Below are 23,452 nucleotides of genomic sequence, written 5' to 3' on the forward strand. Positions count from 1 at the left end.
AGGGGCCCGTGGAGCCGAGAGACCTGTGGGAGACAGGCGGGGCAGTTTCTGCGTGCACACGACCCCCTGAAAGAAGCCAATCTGAAATGTGGCATCCTGTAGGGTACCGGCTCTGGATGACGTTCATTCTCAAAAGGGCAAAAGCCCAGAGAGGGTGAAAAGATGAGTGGGGTTGTGTGTGTGTGGGGGGGGGGGATGAAGGTTGTCTCTGTGTGTGTGTGCGGGCGTGTGTGCGCGCGCGTGAGTATGTGTGTCTGTGGGTGTGTGTGTGTGTCCCCCCTCTTCTTTATCTATTCCAATATTGACGTGCACTTAGGATGCTTCCGTATGTTGGCAATTATAAATGATGTTGCTGTGAATAGCAGGGTGTGTGTATCTTTTTGAATTCATTCTTATTTTGCGGTTGGCTTTCTTCCTTGGATAACTATGGAAGTTTAAAAAGCTAAAGCGCTAAACCTTCCTGGAAACAATGAACAGTACATATATGTCAACTGAAAAATATACGGGCAGTAGAAAATTAAAACATAAAGAAATGAATAAAAAAGAAAGAAAGAAAGACAAGGAAATTAGCTATCAAGCCATGAAAGACATGGAAGAAACTTAAAAGACATCTTGCTAAATCAAAGAAACCGGTCTGAAAATGTTACCAACTGGACAATTCCAAGCAAAGGACATCCTGGAAAAGGCAAAGCTCTAGAAACAATCAAAAGACCGTGGTATCCAGGGGTTTTGGGGAGAGGGGGGGAAGGAGGAATGAACAGATGCAGCGTGAGGGATTTTTTAAGGCGATGAATTTATTCTGTAGGATACCATAGTGGTGGCTACATGTCATTCTACATTTGTCAAAACCCATAGAACGGACGACATCAAGAGTGAACCGTCATGTAAACTATGGGCTTTGATTGATAATAACGTGCCCATGTCGGACCATCAGGTTTACCAAAGAGGCCACACTGATGAGGGATGTTGAGGGGAGGGGAGGATATATGTGTGGGTGGGGAGGGCTATGTGAGAACTCTCTGTACTTTCTGCTCAATTCTGCTGTGAGCCTGAAACTGCTCTAGGAAATAAAGTCTATTAATCAAAAAACAAACACAAACACAAACACAAACACAACGAAACAAAACGAAACACCCAAACGAGGTGAACCTGGATTCAGTCCTCCAGAGTGGAGCTGGACGGCCAGTGGGAGGAACTTGGTTGCAGACATAGTCCTGTCTCCGGGAGGGGCACGTTGTCCCCTCCCTCTACACATCTTGAGTCCTCTGGGCTGGACTGATCCAAAAATGGACCCCAGAAGGATCGTTGAGCAGGAGCGACAGGGAACCTCCTGTCTTTCATTCAAGCACTCATGAGTCCCCGAAGCAGGCAGCTTTTCTCCGTTTTAGGACAAGAAATCAGCCCTTTGTGCGAAATGGACCGGGCTGAGAGACTTTGGTTTTGGGTGACCCGTCCGTGAAGAATCGAGACGGAGCTTGGGTTTTGGGGGGGAAGCCCCTGAAAGAAGTCACGAGGTTGGTCGGTTTCTCTAGGCTTCCGGGGCCTGAAGGCTCTGAGTGGGTGATCAGGGTGTTTTCCTAAGTCCAGATGCAGGGAGGGCACCCTCCCCGGAAGTGATTGATTTCCCGCTTCCAGGGAGACAGAAAGAAGAGTCTGAGGGTCCGGTCCCTCTTGCGTCTGCTGGCCCCTCGGCTTCTTCGGTCACTCTCATTTCTAACCTATCCGTGTGCCACGGAGGCGCACACATGTTTGGGGTGGCCTCCCCTGGGTCCCGACACCCGCATCAATGGGGGGAGGGGGGGCATGAGTGGTCAGAACTGTATCAAGCTCAAGGGCGCCACCAACCGGTTTCCAAAACAAATCTGCCAGCAGCTGCTAGCTGCAGCCTGGTCGTTTCAAAGTTCCCGCCTTGCTCTTGAGGTGTGTTTTCTTTCGTTTCCCCATCTCCACTTGCCCCGAGGGCTCGTCAGCTAAAACACACTTCCAGTGCTTCTTTCTTGCATCTGTGTCTAATGGGCTGCAGTTCCAAGAACCCTCCGATCCCCCCCCCCGCCCCACCCAATAAGCTCGTTCCTTTACCCTCCACCAGGTCTCCTGGCTTGGGAATCTCGGTTCACACCACGTGTCTCGTGTCCTCTCTGACTTCACGGGCCCAGCCATCCACCCTAAGGAGACGGAGGGAGGGAAGGAAGGCTTTGACCTGGCGACCTTCCTTGCCGGCATCCTCCGGATTTTGGACCCTTCAGTGAGCCACCCGCCACCCGCCATACCACTCTCACCCTGAGGCCTAGCCCTCGGGGCTCCGTCCACGCGGAATCCTGAACGCGGACGGACCTGGACGGCGGGCGGATTGGGGGTGGGGGCTGGAGGGGCCTGCTTCATCACTGCCGGAACCGTGGAGGCGACCGAGACAGACGCGTCCTTCAAGAGGTGAAGGGACATGTAGCCCGGGCTAGGTCCGTGCCACGGCATGTGATTTGGCTCTAAAAAGGAAACCAGGGGCCCGTGGAGCCGAGAGACCTGTGGGAGACAGGCGGGGCAGTTTCTGCGTGCACACGACCCCCTGAAAGAAGCCAATCTGAAATGTGGCATCCTGTAGGGTACCGGCTCTGGATGATGTTCATTCTCAAAAGGGCAAAAGCCCAGAGAGGGTGAGAAGATGAGTGGGGTTGTGTGTGTGTGGGGGGGGGGGGGAATGAAGGTTGTCTCTGTGTGTGTGTGCGGGCGTGTGTGCGCGCGCGTGAGTATGTGTGTCTGTGGGTGTGTGTGTGTGTCCCCCCTCTTCTTTATCTATTCCAATATTGACGTGCACTTAGGATGCTTCCGTATGTTGGCAATTATAAATGATGTTGCTGTGAATAGCAGGGTGTGTGTATCTTTTTGAATTCATTCTTATTTTGCGGTTGGCTTTCTTCCTTGGATAACTATGGAAGTTTAAAAAGCTAAAGCGCTAAACCTTCCTGGAAACAATGAACAGTACATATATGTCAACTGAAAAATATACGGGCAGTAGAAAATTAAAACATAAAGAAATGAATAAAAAAGAAAGAAAGAAAGACAAGGAAATTAGCTATCAAGCCATGAAAGACATGGAAGAAACTTAAAAGACATCTTGCTAAATCAAAGAAACCGGTCTGAAAATGTTACCAACTGGACAATTCCAAGCAAAGGACATCCTGGAAAAGGCAAAGCTCTAGAAACAATCAAAAGACCGTGGTATCCAGGGGTTTTGGGGAGAGGGGGGGAAGGAGGAATGAACAGATGCAGCGTGAGGGATTTTTTAAGGCGATGAATTTATTCTGTAGGATACCATAGTGGTGGCTACATGTCATTCTACATTTGTCAAAACCCATAGAACGGACGACATCAAGAGTGAACCGTCATGTAAACTATGGGCTTTGATTGATAATAACGTGCCCATGTCGGACCATCAGGTTTACCAAAGAGGCCACACTGATGAGGGATGTTGAGGGGAGGGGAGGATATATGTGTGGGTGGGGAGGGCTATGTGAGAACTCTCTGTACTTTCTGCTCAATTCTGCTGTGAGCCTGAAACTGCTCTAGGAAATAAAGTCTATTAATCAAAAAACAAACACAAACACAAACACAAACACAAACACAACGAAACAAAACGAAACACCCAAACGAGGTGAACCTGGATTCAGTCCTCCAGAGTGGAGCTGGACGGCCAGTGGGAGGAACTTGGTTGCAGACATAGTCCTGTCTCCGGGAGGGGCACGTTGTCCCCTCCCTCTACACATCTTGAGTCCTCTGGGCTGGACTGATCCAAAAATGGACCCCAGAAGGATCGTTGAGCAGGAGCGACAGGGAACCTCCTGTCTTTCATTCAAGCACTCATGAGTCCCCGAAGCAGGCAGCTTTTCTCCGTTTTAGGACAAGAAATCAGCCCTTTGTGCGAAATGGACCGGGCTGAGAGACTTTGGTTTTGGGTGACCCGTCCGTGAAGAATCGAGACGGAGCTTGGGTTTTGGGGGGGAAGCCCCTGAAAGAAGTCACGAGGTTGGTCGGTTTCTCTAGGCTTTCCGGGGCCTGAAGGCTCTGAGTGGGTGATCAGGGTGTTTTCCTAAGTCCAGATGCAGGGAGGGCACCCTCCCCGGAAGTGATTGATTTCCCGCTTCCAGGGAGACAGAAAGAAGAGTCTGAGGGTCCGGTCCCTCTTGCGTCTGCTGGCCCCTCGGCTTCTTCGGTCACTCTCATTTCTAACCTATCCGTGTGCCACGGAGGCGCACACATGTTTGGGGTGGCCTCCCCTGGGTCCCGACACCCGCATCAATGGGGGGAGGGGGGGCATGAGTGGTCAGAACTGTATCAAGCTCAAGGGCGCCACCAACCGGTTTCCAAAACAAATCTGCCAGCAGCTGCTAGCTGCAGCCTGGTCGTTTCAAAGTTCCCGCCTTGCTCTTGAGGTGTGTTTTCTTTCGTTTCCCCGTCTGCACTTGCCCCGAGGGCTCGTCAGCTAAAACACACTTCCAGTGCTTCTTTCTTGCATCTGTGTCTAATGGGCTGCAGTTCCAAGAACCCTCCGATCCCCCCCCCGCCCCACCCAATAAGCTCGTTCCTTTACCATCCACCAGGTCTCCTGGCTTGGGAATCTCGGTTCACACCACGTGTCTCGTGTCCTCTCTGACTTCACGGGCCCAGCCATCCACCCTAAGGAGACGGAGGGAGGGAAGGAAGGCTTTGACCTGGCGACTTTCCTTGCCGGCATCCTCCGGATTTTGGACCCTTCAGTGAGCCACCCGCCACCCGCCATACCACTCTCACCCTGAGGCCTAGCCCTCGGGGCTCCGTCCACGCGGAATCCTGAACGCGGACGGACCTGGACGGCGGGCGGATTGGGGGTGGGGGCTGGAGGGGCCTGCTTCATCACTGCCGGAACCGTGGAGGCGACCGAGACAGATGCGTCCTTCAAGAGGTGAAGGGACATGTAGCCCGGGCTAGGTCCGTGCCACGGCATGTGATTTGGCTCTAAAAAGGAAACCAGGGGCCCGTGGAGCCGAGAGACCTGTGGGAGACAGGCGGGGCAGTTTCTGCGTGCACACGACCCCCTGAAAGAAGCCAATCTGAAATGTGGCATCCTGTAGGGTACCGGCTCTGGATGATGTTCATTCTCAAAAGGGCAAAAGCCCAGAGAGGGTGAGAAGATGAGTGGGGTTGTGTGTGTGTGTGGGGGGGGGGAATGAAGGTTGTCTCTGTGTGTGTGTGCGGGCGTGTGTGCGCGCGCGTGAGTATGTGTGTCTGTGGGTGTGTGTGTGTGTCCCCCCTCTTCTTTATCTATTCCAATATTGACGTGCACTTAGGATGCTTCCGTATGTTGGCAATTATAAATGATGTTGCTGTGAATAGCAGGGTGTGTGTATCTTTTTGAATTCATTCTTATTTTGCGGTTGGCTTTCTTCCTTGGATAACTATGGAAGTTTAAAAAGCTAAAGCGCTAAACCTTCCTGGAAACAATGAACAGTACATATATGTCAACTGAAAAATATACGGGCAGTAGAAAATTAAAACATAAAGAAATGAATAAAAAAGAAAGAAAGAAAGACAAGGAAATTAGCTATCAAGCCATGAAAGACATGGAAGAAACTTAAAAGACATCTTGCTAAATCAAAGAAACCGGTCTGAAAATGTTACCAACTGGACAATTCCAAGCAAAGGACATCCTGGAAAAGGCAAAGCTCTAGAAACAATCAAAAGACCGTGGTATCCAGGGGTTTTGGGGAGAGGGGGGGAAGGAGGAATGAACAGATGCAGCGTGAGGGATTTTTTAAGGCGATGAATTTATTCTGTAGGATACCATAGTGGTGGCTACATGTCATTCTACATTTGTCAAAACCCATAGAACGGACGACATCAAGAGTGAACCGTCATGTAAACTATGGGCTTTGATTGATAATAACGTGCCCATGTCGGACCATCAGGTTTACCAAAGAGGCCACACTGATGAGGGATGTTGAGGGGAGGGGAGGATATATGTGTGGGTGGGGAGGGCTATGTGAGAACTCTCTGTACTTTCTGCTCAATTCTGCTGTGAGCCTGAAACTGCTCTAGGAAATAAAGTCTATTAATCAAAAAACAAACACAAACACAAACACAAACACAAACACAACGAAACAAAACGAAACACCCAAACGAGGTGAACCTGGATTCAGTCCTCCAGAGTGGAGCTGGACGGCCAGTGGGAGGAACTTGGTTGCAGACATAGTCCTGTCTCCGGGAGGGGCACGTTGTCCCCTCCCTCTACACATCTTGAGTCCTCTGGGCTGGACTGATCCAAAAATGGACCCCAGAAGGATCGTTGAGCAGGAGCGACAGGGAACCTCCTGTCTTTCATTCAAGCACTCATGAGTCCCCGAAGCAGGCAGCTTTTCTCCGTTTTAGGACAAGAAATCAGCCCTTTGTGCGAAATGGACCGGGCTGAGAGACTTTGGTTTTGGGTGACCCGTCCGTGAAGAATCGAGACGGAGCTTGGGTTTTGGGGGGGAAGCCCCTGAAAGAAGTCACGAGGTTGGTCGGTTTCTCTAGGCTTCCGGGGCCTGAAGGCTCTGAGTGGGTGATCAGGGTGTTTTCCTAAGTCCAGATGCAGGGAGGGCACCCTCCCCGGAAGTGATTGATTTCCCGCTTCCAGGGAGACAGAAAGAAGAGTCTGAGGGTCCGGTCCCTCTTGCGTCTGCTGGCCCCTCGGCTTCTTCGGTCACTCTCATTTCTAACCTATCCGTGTGCCACGGAGGCGCACACATGTTTGGGGTGGCCTCCCCTGGGTCCCGACACCCGCATCAATGGGGGGAGGGGGGGCATGAGTGGTCAGAACTGTATCAAGCTCAAGGGCGCCACCAACCGGTTTCCAAAACAAATCTGCCAGCAGCTGCTAGCTGCAGCCTGGTCGTTTCAAAGTTCCCGCCTTGCTCTTGCGGTGTGTTTTCTTTCGTTTCCCCGTCTCCACTTGCCCCGAGGGCTCGTCAGCTGACACACACTTCCAGTGCTTCTTTCTTGCATCTGTGTCTCCTGGGCTGCAGTCCCAAGAACCCTCCGATCCCCCCCCCCGCCCCACCCAATAAGCTCGTTCCTTTACCATCCACCAGGTCTCCTGGCTTGGGAATCTCGGTTCACACCACGTGTCTCGTGTCCTCTCTGACTTCACGGGCCCAGCCATCCACCCTAAGGAGACGGAGGGAGGGAAGGAAGGCTTTGACCTGGCGACCTTCCTTGCCGGCATCCTCCGGATTTTGGACCCTTCAGTGAGCCACCCGCCACCCGCCATACCACTCTCACCCTGAGGCCTAGCCCTCGGGGCTCCGTCCACGCGGAATCCTGAACGCGGACGGACCTGGACGGCGGGCGGCTTGGGGGTGGGGGCTGGAGGGGCCTGCTTCATCACTGCCGGAACCGTGGAGGCGACCGAGACAGACGCGTCCTCCAAGAGGTGAAGGGACATGTAGCCCGGGCTAGGTCCGTGCCACGGCATGTGATTTGGCTCTAAAAAGGAAACCAGGGGCCCGTGGAGCCGAGAGACCTGTGGGAGACAGGCGGGGCAGTTTCTGCGTGCACACGACCCCCTGAAAGAAGCCAATCTGAAATGTGGCATCCTGTAGGGTACCGGCTCTGGATGATGTTCATTCTCAAAAGGGCAAAAGCCCAGAGAGGGTGAGAAGATGAGTGGGGTTGTGTGTGTGTGTGTGGGGGGGGAATGAAGGTTGTCTCTGTGTGTGTGTGCGGGCGTGTGTGCGCGCGCGTGAGTATGTGTGTCTGTGGGTGTGTGTGTGTGTCCCCCCTCTTCTTTATCTATTCCAATATTGACGTGCACTTAGGATGCTTCCGTATGTTGGCAATTATAAATGATGTTGCTGTGAATAGCAGGGTGTGTGTATCTTTTTGAATTCATTCTTATTTTGCGGTTGGCTTTCTTCCTTGGATAACTATGGAAGTTTAAAAAGCTAAAGCGCTAAACCTTCCTGGAAACAATGAACAGTACATATATGTCAACTGAAAAATATACGGGCAGTAGAAAATTAAAACATAAAGAAATGAATAAAAAAGAAAGAAAGAAAGACAAGGAAATTAGCTATCAAGCCATGAAAGACATGGAAGAAACTTAAAAGACATCTTGCTAAATCAAAGAAACCGGTCTGAAAATGTTACCAACTGGACAATTCCAAGCAAAGGACATCCTGGAAAAGGCAAAGCTCTAGAAACAATCAAAAGACCGTGGTATCCAGGGGTTTTGGGGAGAGGGGGGGAAGGAGGAATGAACAGATGCAGCGTGAGGGATTTTTTAAGGCGATGAATTTATTCTGTAGGATACCATAGTGGTGGCTACATGTCATTCTACATTTGTCAAAACCCATAGAACGGACGACATCAAGAGTGAACCGTCATGTAAACTATGGGCTTTGATTGATAATAACGTGCCCATGTCGGACCATCAGGTTTACCAAAGAGGCCACACTGATGAGGGATGTTGAGGGGAGGGGAGGATATATGTGTGGGTGGGGAGGGCTATGTGAGAACTCTCTGTACTTTCTGCTCAATTCTGCTGTGAGCCTGAAACTGCTCTAGGAAATAAAGTCTATTAATCAAAAAACAAACACAAACACAAACACAAACACAAACACAACGAAACAAAACGAAACACCCAAACGAGGTGAACCTGGATTCAGTCCTCCAGAGTGGAGCTGGACGGCCAGTGGGAGGAACTTGGTTGCAGACATAGTCCTGTCTCCGGGAGGGGCACGTTGTCCCCTCCCTCTACACATCTTGAGTCCTCTGGGCTGGACTGATCCAAAAATGGACCCCAGAAGGATCGTTGAGCAGGAGCGACAGGGAACCTCCTGTCTTTCATTCAAGCACTCATGAGTCCCCGAAGCAGGCAGCTTTTCTCCGTTTTAGGACAAGAAATCAGCCCTTTGTGCGAAATGGACCGGGCTGAGAGACTTTGGTTTTGGGTGACCCGTCCGTGAAGAATCGAGACGGAGCTTGGGTTTTGGGGGGGAAGCCCCTGAAAGAAGTCACGAGGTTGGTCGGTTTCTCTAGGCTTTCCGGGGCCTGAAGGCTCTGAGTGGGTGATCAGGGTGTTTTCCTAAGTCCAGATGCAGGGAGGGCACCCTCCCCGGAAGTGATTGATTTCCCGCTTCCAGGGAGACAGAAAGAAGAGTCTGAGGGTCCGGTCCCTCTTGCGTCTGCTGGCCCCTCGGCTTCTTCGGTCACTCTCATTTCTAACCTATCCGTGTGCCACGGAGGCGCACACATGTTTGGGGTGGCCTCCCCTGGGTCCCGACACCCGCATCAATGGGGGGAGGGGGGGCATGAGTGGTCAGAACTGTATCAAGCTCAAGGGCGCCACCAACCGGTTTCCAAAACAAATCTGCCAGCAGCTGCTAGCTGCAGCCTGGTCGTTTCAAAGTTCCCGCCTTGCTCTTGCGGTGTGTTTTCTTTCGTTTCCCCGTCTCCACTTGCCCCGAGGGCTCGTCAGCTGACACACACTTCCAGTGCTTCTTTCTTGCATCTGTGTCTCCTGGGCTGCAGTCCCAAGAACCCTCCGATCCCCCCCCCCCCGCCCCACCCAATAAGCTCGTTCCTTTACCCTCCAGCAGGTCTCCTGGCTTGGGAATCTCGGTTCACACCACGTGTCTCGTGTCCTCTCTGACTTCACGGGCCCAGCCATCCACCCTAAGGAGACGGAGGGAGGGAAGGAAGGCTTTGACCTGGCGACCTTCCTTGCCGGCATCCTCCGGATTTTGGACCCTTCAGTGTGCCACCCGCCACCCGCCATACCACTCTCACCCTGAGGCCTAGCCCTCGGGGCTCCGTCCACGCGGAATCCTGAACGCGGACGGACCTGGACGGCGGGCGGATTGGGGGTGGGGGCTGGAGGGGCCTGCTTCATCACTGCCGGAACCGTGGAGGCGACCGAGACAGACGCGTCCTTCAAGAGGTGAAGGGACATGTAGCCCGGGCTAGGTCCGTGCCACGGCATGTGATTTGGCTCTAAAAAGGAAACCAGGGGCCCGTGGAGCCGAGAGACCTGTGGGAGACAGGCGGGGCAGTTTCTGCGTGCACACGACCCCCTGAAAGAAGCCAATCTGAAATGTGGCATCCTGTAGGGTACCGGCTCTGGATGATGTTCATTCTCAAAAGGGCAAAAGCCCAGAGAGGGTGAGAAGATGAGTGGGGTTGTGTGTGTGTGGGGGGGGGGGGGGAATGAAGGTTGTCTCTGTGTGTGTGTGCGGGCGTGTGTGCGCGCGCGTGAGTATGTGTGTCTGTGGGTGTGTGTGTGTGTCCCCCCTCTTCTTTATCTATTCCAATATTGACGTGCACTTAGGATGCTTCCGTATGTTGGCAATTATAAATGATGTTGCTGTGAATAGCAGGGTGTGTGTATCTTTTTGAATTCATTCTTATTTTGCGGTTGGCTTTCTTCCTTGGATAACTATGGAAGTTTAAAAAGCTAAAGCGCTAAACCTTCCTGGAAACAATGAACAGTACATATATGTCAACTGAAAAATATACGGGCAGTAGAAAATTAAAACATAAAGAAATGAATAAAAAAGAAAGAAAGAAAGACAAGGAAATTAGCTATCAAGCCATGAAAGACATGGAAGAAACTTAAAAGACATCTTGCTAAATCAAAGAAACCGGTCTGAAAATGTTACCAACTGGACAATTCCAAGCAAAGGACATCCTGGAAAAGGCAAAGCTCTAGAAACAATCAAAAGACCGTGGTATCCAGGGGTTTTGGGGAGAGGGGGGGAAGGAGGAATGAACAGATGCAGCGTGAGGGATTTTTTAAGGCGATGAATTTATTCTGTAGGATACCATAGTGGTGGCTACATGTCATTCTACATTTGTCAAAACCCATAGAACGGACGACATCAAGAGTGAACCGTCATGTAAACTATGGGCTTTGATTGATAATAACGTGCCCATGTCGGACCATCAGGTTTACCAAAGAGGCCACACTGATGAGGGATGTTGAGGGGAGGGGAGGATATATGTGTGGGTGGGGAGGGCTATGTGAGAACTCTCTGTACTTTCTGCTCAATTCTGCTGTGAGCCTGAAACTGCTCTAGGAAATAAAGTCTATTAATCAAAAAACAAACACAAACACAAACACAAACACAAACACAACGAAACAAAACGAAACACCCAAACGAGGTGAACCTGGATTCAGTCCTCCAGAGTGGAGCTGGACGGCCAGTGGGAGGAACTTGGTTGCAGACATAGTCCTGTCTCCGGGAGGGGCACGTTGTCCCCTCCCTCTACACATCTTGAGTCCTCTGGGCTGGACTGATCCAAAAATGGACCCCAGAAGGATCGTTGAGCAGGAGCGACAGGGAACCTCCTGTCTTTCATTCAAGCACTCATGAGTCCCCGAAGCAGGCAGCTTTTCTCCGTTTTAGGACAAGAAATCAGCCCTTTGTGCGAAATGGACCGGGCTGAGAGACTTTGGTTTTGGGTGACCCGTCCGTGAAGAATCGAGACGGAGCTTGGGTTTTGGGGGGGAAGCCCCTGAAAGAAGTCACGAGGTTGGTCGGTTTCTCTAGGCTTTCCGGGGCCTGAAGGCTCTGAGTGGGTGATCAGGGTGTTTTCCTAAGTCCAGATGCAGGGAGGGCACCCTCCCCGGAAGTGATTGATTTCCCGCTTCCAGGGAGACAGAAAGAAGAGTCTGAGGGTCCGGTCCCTCTTGCGTCTGCTGGCCCCTCGGCTTCTTCGGTCACTCTCATTTCTAACCTATCCGTGTGCCACGGAGGCGCACACATGTTTGGGGTGGCCTCCCCTGGGTCCCGACACCCGCATCAATGGGGGGAGGGGGGGCATGAGTGGTCAGAACTGTATCAAGCTCAAGGGCGCCACCAACCGGTTTCCAAAACAAATCTGCCAGCAGCTGCTAGCTGCAGCCTGGTCGTTTCAAAGTTCCCGCCTTGCTCTTGAGGTGTGTTTTCTTTCGTTTCCCCGTCTGCACTTGCCCCGAGGGCTCGTCAGCTAAAACACACTTCCAGTGCTTCTTTCTTGCATCTGTGTCTAATGGGCTGCAGTTCCAAGAACCCTCCGATCCCCCCCCCGCCCCACCCAATAAGCTCGTTCCTTTACCATCCACCAGGTCTCCTGGCTTGGGAATCTCGGTTCACACCACGTGTCTCGTGTCCTCTCTGACTTCACGGGCCCAGCCATCCACCCTAAGGAGACGGAGGGAGGGAAGGAAGGCTTTGACCTGGCGACTTTCCTTGCCGGCATCCTCCGGATTTTGGACCCTTCAGTGAGCCACCCGCCACCCGCCATACCACTCTCACCCTGAGGCCTAGCCCTCGGGGCTCCGTCCACGCGGAATCCTGAACGCGGACGGACCTGGACGGCGGGCGGATTGGGGGTGGGGGCTGGAGGGGCCTGCTTCATCACTGCCGGAACCGTGGAGGCGACCGAGACAGATGCGTCCTTCAAGAGGTGAAGGGACATGTAGCCCGGGCTAGGTCCGTGCCACGGCATGTGATTTGGCTCTAAAAAGGAAACCAGGGGCCCGTGGAGCCGAGAGACCTGTGGGAGACAGGCGGGGCAGTTTCTGCGTGCACACGACCCCCTGAAAGAAGCCAATCTGAAATGTGGCATCCTGTAGGGTACCGGCTCTGGATGATGTTCATTCTCAAAAGGGCAAAAGCCCAGAGAGGGTGAGAAGATGAGTGGGGTTGTGTGTGTGTGTGGGGGGGGGGAATGAAGGTTGTCTCTGTGTGTGTGTGCGGGCGTGTGTGCGCGCGCGTGAGTATGTGTGTCTGTGGGTGTGTGTGTGTGTCCCCCCTCTTCTTTATCTATTCCAATATTGACGTGCACTTAGGATGCTTCCGTATGTTGGCAATTATAAATGATGTTGCTGTGAATAGCAGGGTGTGTGTATCTTTTTGAATTCATTCTTATTTTGCGGTTGGCTTTCTTCCTTGGATAACTATGGAAGTTTAAAAAGCTAAAGCGCTAAACCTTCCTGGAAACAATGAACAGTACATATATGTCAACTGAAAAATATACGGGCAGTAGAAAATTAAAACATAAAGAAATGAATAAAAAAGAAAGAAAGAAAGACAAGGAAATTAGCTATCAAGCCATGAAAGACATGGAAGAAACTTAAAAGACATCTTGCTAAATCAAAGAAACCGGTCTGAAAATGTTACCAACTGGACAATTCCAAGCAAAGGACATCCTGGAAAAGGCAAAGCTCTAGAAACAATCAAAAGACCGTGGTATCCAGGGGTTTTGGGGAGAGGGGGGGAAGGAGGAATGAACAGATGCAGCGTGAGGGATTTTTTAAGGCGATGAATTTATTCTGTAGGATACCATAGTGGTGGCTACATGTCATTCTACATTTGTCAAAACCCATAGAACGGACGACATCAAGAGTGAACCGTCATGTAAACTATGGGCTTTGATTGATAATAACGTGCCCATGTCGGACCATCAGGTTTACCAAAGAGGCCACACTGATGAGGGATGTTGAGGGGAGGGGAGGATATATGTGTGGGTGGGGAGGGCTATGTGAGAACTCTCTGTACTTTCTGCTCAATTCTGCTGTGAGCCTGAAACTGCTCTAGGAAATAAAGTCTATTAATCAAAAAACAAACACAAACACAAACACAAACACAAACACAACGAAACAAAACGAAACACCCAAACGAGGTGAACCTGGATTCAGTCCTCCAGAGTGGAGCTGGACGGCCAGTGGGAGGAACTTGGTTGCAGACATAGTCCTGTCTCCGGGAGGGGCACGTTGTCCCCTCCCTCTACACATCTTGAGTCCTCTGGGCTGGACTGATCCAAAAATGGACCCCAGAAGGATCGTTGAGCAGGAGCGACAGGGAACCTCCTGTCTTTCATTCAAGCACTCATGAGTCCCCGAAGCAGGCAGCTTTTCTCCGTTTTAGGACAAGAAATCAGCCCTTTGTGCGAAATGGACCGGGCTGAGAGACTTTGGTTTTGGGTGACCCGTCCGTGAAGAATCGAGACGGAGCTTGGGTTTTGGGGGGGAAGCCCCTGAAAGAAGTCACGAGGTTGGTCGGTTTCTCTAGGCTTCCGGGGCCTGAAGGCTCTGAGTGGGTGATCAGGGTGTTTTCCTAAGTCCAGATGCAGGGAGGGCACCCTCCCCGGAAGTGATTGATTTCCCGCTTCCAGGGAGACAGAAAGAAGAGTCTGAGGGTCCGGTCCCTCTTGCGTCTGCTGGCCCCTCGGCTTCTTCGGTCACTCTCATTTCTAACCTATCCGTGTGCCACGGAGGCGCACACATGTTTGGGGTGGCCTCCCCTGGGTCCCGACACCCGCATCAATGGGGGGAGGGGGGGCATGAGTGGTCAGAACTGTATCAAGCTCAAGGGCGCCACCAACCGGTTTCCAAAACAAATCTGCCAGCAGCTGCTAGCTGCAGCCTGGTCGTTTCAAAGTTCCCGCCTTGCTCTTGCGGTGTGTTTTCTTTCGTTTCCCCGTCTCCACTTGCCCCGAGGGCTCGTCAGCTGACACACACTTCCAGTGCTTCTTTCTTGCATCTGTGTCTCCTGGGCTGCAGTCCCAAGAACCCTCCGATCCCCCCCCCCGCCCCACCCAATAAGCTCGTTCCTTTACCATCCACCAGGTCTCCTGGCTTGGGAATCTCGGTTCACACCACGTGTCTCGTGTCCTCTCTGACTTCACGGGCCCAGCCATCCACCCTAAGGAGACGGAGGGAGGGAAGGAAGGCTTTGACCTGGCGACCTTCCTTGCCGGCATCCTCCGGATTTTGGACCCTTCAGTGAGCCACCCGCCACCCGCCATACCACTCTCACCCTGAGGCCTAGCCCTCGGGGCTCCGTCCACGCGGAATCCTGAACGCGGACGGACCTGGACGGCGGGCGGCTTGGGGGTGGGGGCTGGAGGGGCCTGCTTCATCACTGCCGGAACCGTGGAGGCGACCGAGACAGACGCGTCCTCCAAGAGGTGAAGGGACATGTAGCCCGGGCTAGGTCCGTGCCACGGCATGTGATTTGGCTCTAAAAAGGAAACCAGGGGCCCGTGGAGCCGAGAGACCTGTGGGAGACAGGCGGGGCAGTTTCTGCGTGCACACGACCCCCTGAAAGAAGCCAATCTGAAATGTGGCATCCTGTAGGGTACCGGCTCTGGATGATGTTCATTCTCAAAAGGGCAAAAGCCCAGAGAGGGTGAGAAGATGAGTGGGGTTGTGTGTGTGTGTGTGGGGGGGGAATGAAGGTTGTCTCTGTGTGTGTGTGCGGGCGTGTGTGCGCGCGCGTGAGTATGTGTGTCTGTGGGTGTGTGTGTGTGTCCCCCCTCTTCTTTATCTATTCCAATATTGACGTGCACTTAGGATGCTTCCGTATGTTGGCAATTATAAATGATGTTGCTGTGAATAGCAGGGTGTGTGTATCTTTTTGAATTCATTCTTATTTTGCGGTTGGCTTTCTTCCTTGGATAACTATGGAAGTTTAAAAAGCTAAAGCGCTAAACCTTCCTGGAAACAATGAACAGTACATATATGTCAACTGAAAAATATACGGGCAGTAGAAAATTAAAACATAAAGAAATGAATAAAAAAGAAAGAAAGAAAGACAAGGAAATTAGCTATCAAGCCATGAAAGACATGGAAGAAACTTAAAAGACATCTTGCTAAATCAAAGAAACCGGTCTGAAAATGTTACCAACTGGACAATTCCAAGCAAAGGACATCCTGGAAAAGGCAAAGCTCTAGAAACAATCAAAAGACCGTGGTATCCAGGGGTTTTGGGGAGAGGGGGGGAAGGAGGAATGAACAGATGCAGCGTGAGGGATTTTTTAAGGCGATGAATTTATTCTGTAGGATACCATAGTGGTGGCTACATGTCATTCTACATTTGTCAAAACCCATAGAACGGACGACATCAAGAGTGAACCGTCATGTAAACTATGGGCTTTGATTGATAATAACGTGCCCATGTCGGACCATCAGGTTTACCAAAGAGGCCACACTGATGAGGGATGTTGAGGGGAGGGGAGGATATATGTGTGGGTGGGGAGGGCTATGTGAGAACTCTCTGTACTTTCTGCTCAATTCTGCTGTGAGCCTGAAACTGCTCTAGGAAATAAAGTCTATTAATCAAAAAACAAACACAAACACAAACACAAACACAAACACAACGAAACAAAACGAAACACCCAAACGAGGTGAACCTGGATTCAGTCCTCCAGAGTGGAGCTGGACGGCCAGTGGGAGGAACTTGGTTGCAGACATAGTCCTGTCTCCGGGAGGGGCACGTTGTCCCCTCCCTCTACACATCTTGAGTCCTCTGGGCTGGACTGATCCAAAAATGGACCCCAGAAGGATCGTTGAGCAGGAGCGACAGGGAACCTCCTGTCTTTCATTCAAGCACTCATGAGTCCCCGAAGCAGGCAGCTTTTCTCCGTTTTAGGACAAGAAATCAGCCCTTTGTGCGAAATGGACCGGGCTGAGAGACTTTGGTTTTGGGTGACCCGTCCGTGAAGAATCGAGACGGAGCTTGGGTTTTGGGGGGGAAGCCCCTGAAAGAAGTCACGAGGTTGGTCGGTTTCTCTAGGCTTTCCGGGGCCTGAAGGCTCTGAGTGGGTGATCAGGGTGTTTTCCTAAGTCCAGATGCAGGGAGGGCACCCTCCCCGGAAGTGATTGATTTCCCGCTTCCAGGGAGACAGAAAGAAGAGTCTGAGGGTCCGGTCCCTCTTGCGTCTGCTGGCCCCTCGGCTTCTTCGGTCACTCTCATTTCTAACCTATCCGTGTGCCACGGAGGCGCACACATGTTTGGGGTGGCCTCCCCTGGGTCCCGACACCCGCATCAATGGGGGGAGGGGGGGCATGAGTGGTCAGAACTGTATCAAGCTCAAGGGCGCCACCAACCGGTTTCCAAAACAAATCTGCCAGCAGCTGCTAGCTGCAGCCTGGTCGTTTCAAAGTTCCCGCCTTGCTCTTGCGGTGTGTTTTCTTTCGTTTCCCCGTCTCCACTTGCCCCGAGGGCTCGTCAGCTGACACACACTTCCAGTGCTTCTTTCTTGCATCTGTGTCTCCTGGGCTGCAGTCCCAAGAACCCTCCGATCCCCCCCCCCCGCCCCACCCAATAAGCTCGTTCCTTTACCCTCCAGCAGGTCTCCTGGCTTGGGAATCTCGGTTCACACCACGTGTCTCGTGTCCTCTCTGACTTCACGGGCCCAGCCATCCACCCTAAGGAGACGGAGGGAGGGAAGGAAGGCTTTGACCTGGCGACCTTCCTTGCCGGCATCCTCCGGATTTTGGACCCTTCAGTGTGCCACCCGCCACCCGCCATACCACTCTCACCCTGAGGCCTAGCCCTCGGGGCTCCGTCCACGCGGAATCCTGAACGCGGACGGACCTGGACGGCGGGCGGATTGGGGGTGGGGGCTGGAGGGGCCTGCTTCATCACTGCCGGAACCGTGGAGGCGACCGAGACAGACGCGTCCTCCAAGAGGTGAAGGGACATGTAGCCCGGGCTAGGTCCGTGCCACGGCATGTGATTTGGCTCTAAAAAGGAAACCAGGGGCCCGTGGAGCCGAGAGACCTGTGGGAGACAGGCGGGGCAGTTTCTGCGTGCACACGACCCCCTGAAAGAAGCCAATCTGAAATGTGGCATCCTGTAGGGTACCGGCTCTGGATGACGTTCATTCTCAAAAGGGCAAAAGCCCAGAGAGGGTGAGAAGATGAGTGGGGTTGTGTGTGTGTGTGTGGGGGGGAATGAAGGTTGTCTCTGTGTGTGTGTGCGGGCGTGTGTGCGCGCGCGTGAGTATGTGTGTCTGTGGGTGTGTGTGTGTGTCCCCCCTCTTCTTTATCTATTCCAATATTGACGTGCACTTAGGATGCTTCCGTATGTTGGCAATTATAAATGATGTTGCTGTGAATAGCAGGGTGTGTGTATCTTTTTGAATTCATTCTTATTTTGCGGTTGGCTTTCTTCCTTGGATAACTATGGAAGTTTAAAAAGCTAAAGCGCTAAACCTTCCTGGAAACAATGAACAGTACATATATGTCAACTGAAAAATATACGGGCAGTAGAAAATTAAAACATAAAGAAATGAATAAAAAAGAAAGAAAGAAAGACAAGGAAATTAGCTATCAAGCCATGAAAGACATGGAAGAAACTTAAAAGACATCTTGCTAAATCAAAGAAACCGGTCTGAAAATGTTACCAACTGGACAATTCCAAGCAAAGGACATCCTGGAAAAGGCAAAGCTCTAGAAACAATCAAAAGACCGTGGTATCCAGGGGTTTTGGGGAGAGGGGGGGAAGGAGGAATGAACAGATGCAGCGTGAGGGATTTTTTAAGGCGATGAATTTATTCTGTAGGATACCATAGTGGTGGCTACATGTCATTCTACATTTGTCAAAACCCATAGAACGGACGACATCAAGAGTGAACCGTCATGTAAACTATGGGCTTTGATTGATAATAACGTGCCCATGTCGGACCATCAGGTTTACCAAAGAGGCCACACTGATGAGGGATGTTGAGGGGAGGGGAGGATATATGTGTGGGTGGGGAGGGCTATGTGAGAACTCTCTGTACTTTCTGCTCAATTCTGCTGTGAGCCTGAAACTGCTCTAGGAAATAAAGTCTATTAATCAAAAAACAAACACAAACACAAACACAAACACAAACACAACGAAACAAAACGAAACACCCAAACGAGGTGAACCTGGATTCAGTCCTCCAGAGTGGAGCTGGACGGCCAGTGGGAGGAACTTGGTTGCAGACATAGTCCTGTCTCCGGGAGGGGCACGTTGTCCCCTCCCTCTACACATCTTGAGTCCTCTGGGCTGGACTGATCCAAAAATGGACCCCAGAAGGATCGTTGAGCAGGAGCGACAGGGAACCTCCTGTCTTTCATTCAAGCACTCATGAGTCCCCGAAGCAGGCAGCTTTTCTCCGTTTTAGGACAAGAAATCAGCCCTTTGTGCGAAATGGACCGGGCTGAGAGACTTTGGTTTTGGGTGACCCGTCCGTGAAGAATCGAGACGGAGCTTGGGTTTTGGGGGGGAAGCCCCTGAAAGAAGTCACGAGGTTGGTCGGTTTCTCTAGGCTTTCCGGGGCCTGAAGGCTCTGAGTGGGTGATCAGGGTGTTTTCCTAAGTCCAGATGCAGGGAGGGCACCCTCCCCGGAAGTGATTGATTTCCCGCTTCCAGGGAGACAGAAAGAAGAGTCTGAGGGTCCGGTCCCTCTTGCGTCTGCTGGCCCCTCGGCTTCTTCGGTCACTCTCATTTCTAACCTATCCGTGTGCCACGGAGGCGCACACATGTTTGGGGTGGCCTCCCCTGGGTCCCGACACCCGCATCAATGGGGGGAGGGGGGGCATGAGTGGTCAGAACTGTATCAAGCTCAAGGGCGCCACCAACCGGTTTCCAAAACAAATCTGCCAGCAGCTGCTAGCTGCAGCCTGGTCGTTTCAAAGTTCCCGCCTTGCTCTTGCGGTGTGTTTTCTTTCGTTTCCCCGTCTCCACTTGCCCCGAGGGCTCGTCAGCTGACACACACTTCCAGTGCTTCTTTCTTGCATCTGTGTCTCCTGGGCTGCAGTCCCAAGAACCCTCCGATCCCCCCCTCTCCGCCCCACCCAATAAGCTCGTTCCTTTACCCTCCAGCAGGTCTCCTGGCTTGGGAATCTCGGTTCACACCACGTGTCTCGTGTCCTCTCTGACTTCACGGGCCCAGCCATCCACCCTAAGGAGACGGAGGGAGGGAAGGAAGGCTTTGACCTGGCGACCTTCCTTGCCGGCATCCTCCGGATTTTGGACCCTTCAGTGTGCCACCCGCCACCCGCCATACCACTCTCACCCTGAGGCCTAGCCCTCGGGGCTCCGTCCACGCGGAATCCTGAACGCGGACGGACCTGGACGGCGGGCGGATTGGGGGTGGGGGCTGGAGGGGCCTGCTTCATCACTGCCGGAACCGTGGAGGCGACCGAGACAGACGCGTCCTCCAAGAGGTGAAGGGACATGTAGCCCGGGCTAGGTCCGTGCCACGGCATGTGATTTGGCTCTAAAAAGGAAACCAGGGGCCCGTGGAGCCGAGAGACCTGTGGGAGACAGGCGGGGCAGTTTCTGCGTGCACACGACCCCCTGAAAGAAGCCAATCTGAAATGTGGCATCCTGTAGGGTACCGGCTCTGGATGACGTTCATTCTCAAAAGGGCAAAAGCCCAGAGAGGGTGAGAAGATGAGTGGGGTTGTGTGTGTGTGTGTGGGGGGGAATGAAGGTTGTCTCTGTGTGTGTGTGCGGGCGTGTGTGCGCGCGCGTGAGTATGTGTGTCTGTGGGTGTGTGTGTGTGTCCCCCCTCTTCTTTATCTATTCCAATATTGACGTGCACTTAGGATGCTTCCGTATGTTGGCAATTATAAATGATGTTGCTGTGAATAGCAGGGTGTGTGTATCTTTTTGAATTCATTCTTATTTTGCGGTTGGCTTTCTTCCTTGGATAACTATGGAAGTTTAAAAAGCTAAAGCGCTAAACCTTCCTGGAAACAATGAACAGTACATATATGTCAACTGAAAAATATACGGGCAGTAGAAAATTAAAACATAAAGAAATGAATAAAAAAGAAAGAAAGAAAGACAAGGAAATTAGCTATCAAGCCATGAAAGACATGGAAGAAACTTAAAAGACATCTTGCTAAATCAAAGAAACCGGTCTGAAAATGTTACCAACTGGACAATTCCAAGCAAAGGACATCCTGGAAAAGGCAAAGCTCTAGAAACAATCAAAAGACCGTGGTATCCAGGGGTTTTGGGGAGAGGGGGGGAAGGAGGAATGAACAGATGCAGCGTGAGGGATTTTTTAAGGCGATGAATTTATTCTGTAGGATACCATAGTGGTGGCTACATGTCATTCTACATTTGTCAAAACCCATAGAACGGACGACATCAAGAGTGAACCGTCATGTAAACTATGGGCTTTGATTGATAATAACGTGCCCATGTCGGACCATCAGGTTTACCAAAGAGGCCACACTGATGAGGGATGTTGAGGGGAGGGGAGGATATATGTGTGGGTGGGGAGGGCTATGTGAGAACTCTCTGTACTTTCTGCTCAATTCTGCTGTGAGCCTGAAACTGCTCTAGGAAATAAAGTCTATTAATCAAAAAACAAACACAAACACAAACACAAACACAAACACAACGAAACAAAACGAAACACCCAAACGAGGTGAACCTGGATTCAGTCCTCCAGAGTGGAGCTGGACGGCCAGTGGGAGGAACTTGGTTGCAGACATAGTCCTGTCTCCGGGAGGGGCACGTTGTCCCCTCCCTCTACACATCTTGAGTCCTCTGGGCTGGACTGATCCAAAAATGGACCCCAGAAGGATCGTTGAGCAGGAGCGACAGGGAACCTCCTGTCTTTCATTCAAGCACTCATGAGTCCCCGAAGCAGGCAGCTTTTCTCCGTTTTAGGACAAGAAATCAGCCCTTTGTGCGAAATGGACCGGGCTGAGAGACTTTGGTTTTGGGTGACCCGTCCGTGAAGAATCGAGACGGAGCTTGGGTTTTGGGGGGGAAGCCCCTGAAAGAAGTCACGAGGTTGGTCGGTTTCTCTAGGCTTTCCGGGGCCTGAAGGCTCTGAGTGGGTGATCAGGGTGTTTTCCTAAGTCCAGATGCAGGGAGGGCACCCTCCCCGGAAGTGATTGATTTCCCGCTTCCAGGGAGACAGAAAGAAGAGTCTGAGGGTCCGGTCCCTCTTGCGTCTGCTGGCCCCTCGGCTTCTTCGGTCACTCTCATTTCTAACCTATCCGTGTGCCACGGAGGCGCACACATGTTTGGGGTGGCCTCCCCTGGGTCCCGACACCCGCATCAATGGGGGGAGGGGGGGCATGAGTGGTCAGAACTGTATCAAGCTCAAGGGCGCCACCAACCGGTTTCCAAAACAAATCTGCCAGCAGCTGCTAGCTGCAGCCTGGTCGTTTCAAAGTTCCCGCCTTGCTCTTGCGGTGTGTTTTCTTTCGTTTCCCCGTCTCCACTTGCCCCGAGGGCTCGTCAGCTGACACACACTTCCAGTGCTTCTTTCTTGCATCTGTGTCTCCTGGGCTGCAGTCCCAAGAACCCTCCGATCCCCCCCTCTCCGCCCCACCCAATAAGCTCGTTCCTTTACCCTCCAGCAGGTCTCCTGGCTTGGGAATCTCGGTTCACACCACGTGTCTCGTGTCCTCTCTGACTTCACGGGCCCAGCCATCCACCCTAAGGAGACGGAGGGAGGGAAGGAAGGCTTTGACCTGGCGACCTTCCTTGCCGGCATCCTCCGGATTTTGGACCCTTCAGTGTGCCACCCGCCACCCGCCATACCACTCTCACCCTGAGGCCTAGCCCTCGGGGCTCCGTCCACGCGGAATCCTGAACGCGGACGGACCTGGACGGCGGGCGGATTGGGGGTGGGGGCTGGAGGGGCCTGCTTCATCACTGCCGGAACCGTGGAGGCGACCGAGACAGACGCGTCCTCCAAGAGGTGAAGGGACATGTAGCCCGGGCTAGGTCCGTGCCACGGCATGTGATTTGGCTCTAAAAAGGAAACCAGGGGCCCGTGGAGCCGAGAGACCTGTGGGAGACAGGCGGGGCAGTTTCTGCGTGCACACGACCCCCTGAAAGAAGCCAATCTGAAATGTGGCATCCTGTAGGGTACCGGCTCTGGATGACGTTCATTCTCAAAAGGGCAAAAGCCCAGAGAGGGTGAGAAGATGAGTGGGGTTGTGTGTGTGTGTGTGGGGGGGAATGAAGGTTGTCTCTGTGTGTGTGTGCGGGCGTGTGTGCGCGCGCGTGAGTATGTGTGTCTGTGGGTGTGTGTGTGTGTCCCCCCTCTTCTTTATCTATTCCAATATTGACGTGCACTTAGGATGCTTCCGTATGTTGGCAATTATAAATGATGTTGCTGTGAATAGCAGGGTGTGTGTATCTTTTTGAATTCATTCTTATTTTGCGGTTGGCTTTCTTCCTTGGATAACTATGGAAGTTTAAAAAGCTAAAGCGCTAAACCTTCCTGGAAACAATGAACAGTACATATATGTCAACTGAAAAATATACGGGCAGTAGAAAATTAAAACATAAAGAAATGAATAAAAAAGAAAGAAAGAAAGACAAGGAAATTAGCTATCAAGCCATGAAAGACATGGAAGAAACTTAAAAGACATCTTGCTAAATCAAAGAAACCGGTCTGAAAATGTTACCAACTGGACAATTCCAAGCAAAGGACATCCTGGAAAAGGCAAAGCTCTAGAAACAATCAAAAGACCGTGGTATCCAGGGGTTTTGGGGAGAGGGGGGGAAGGAGGAATGAACAGATGCAGCGTGAGGGATTTTTTAAGGCGATGAATTTATTCTGTAGGATACCATAGTGGTGGCTACATGTCATTCTACATTTGTCAAAACCCATAGAACGGACGACATCAAGAGTGAACCGTCATGTAAACTATGGGCTTTGA

Source organism: Vicugna pacos, unplaced genomic scaffold, assembly GCF_048564905.1.
Source record: "Vicugna pacos unplaced genomic scaffold, VicPac4 scaffold_21, whole genome shotgun sequence".
NCBI lineage: Eukaryota > Metazoa > Chordata > Mammalia > Artiodactyla > Camelidae > Vicugna > Vicugna pacos.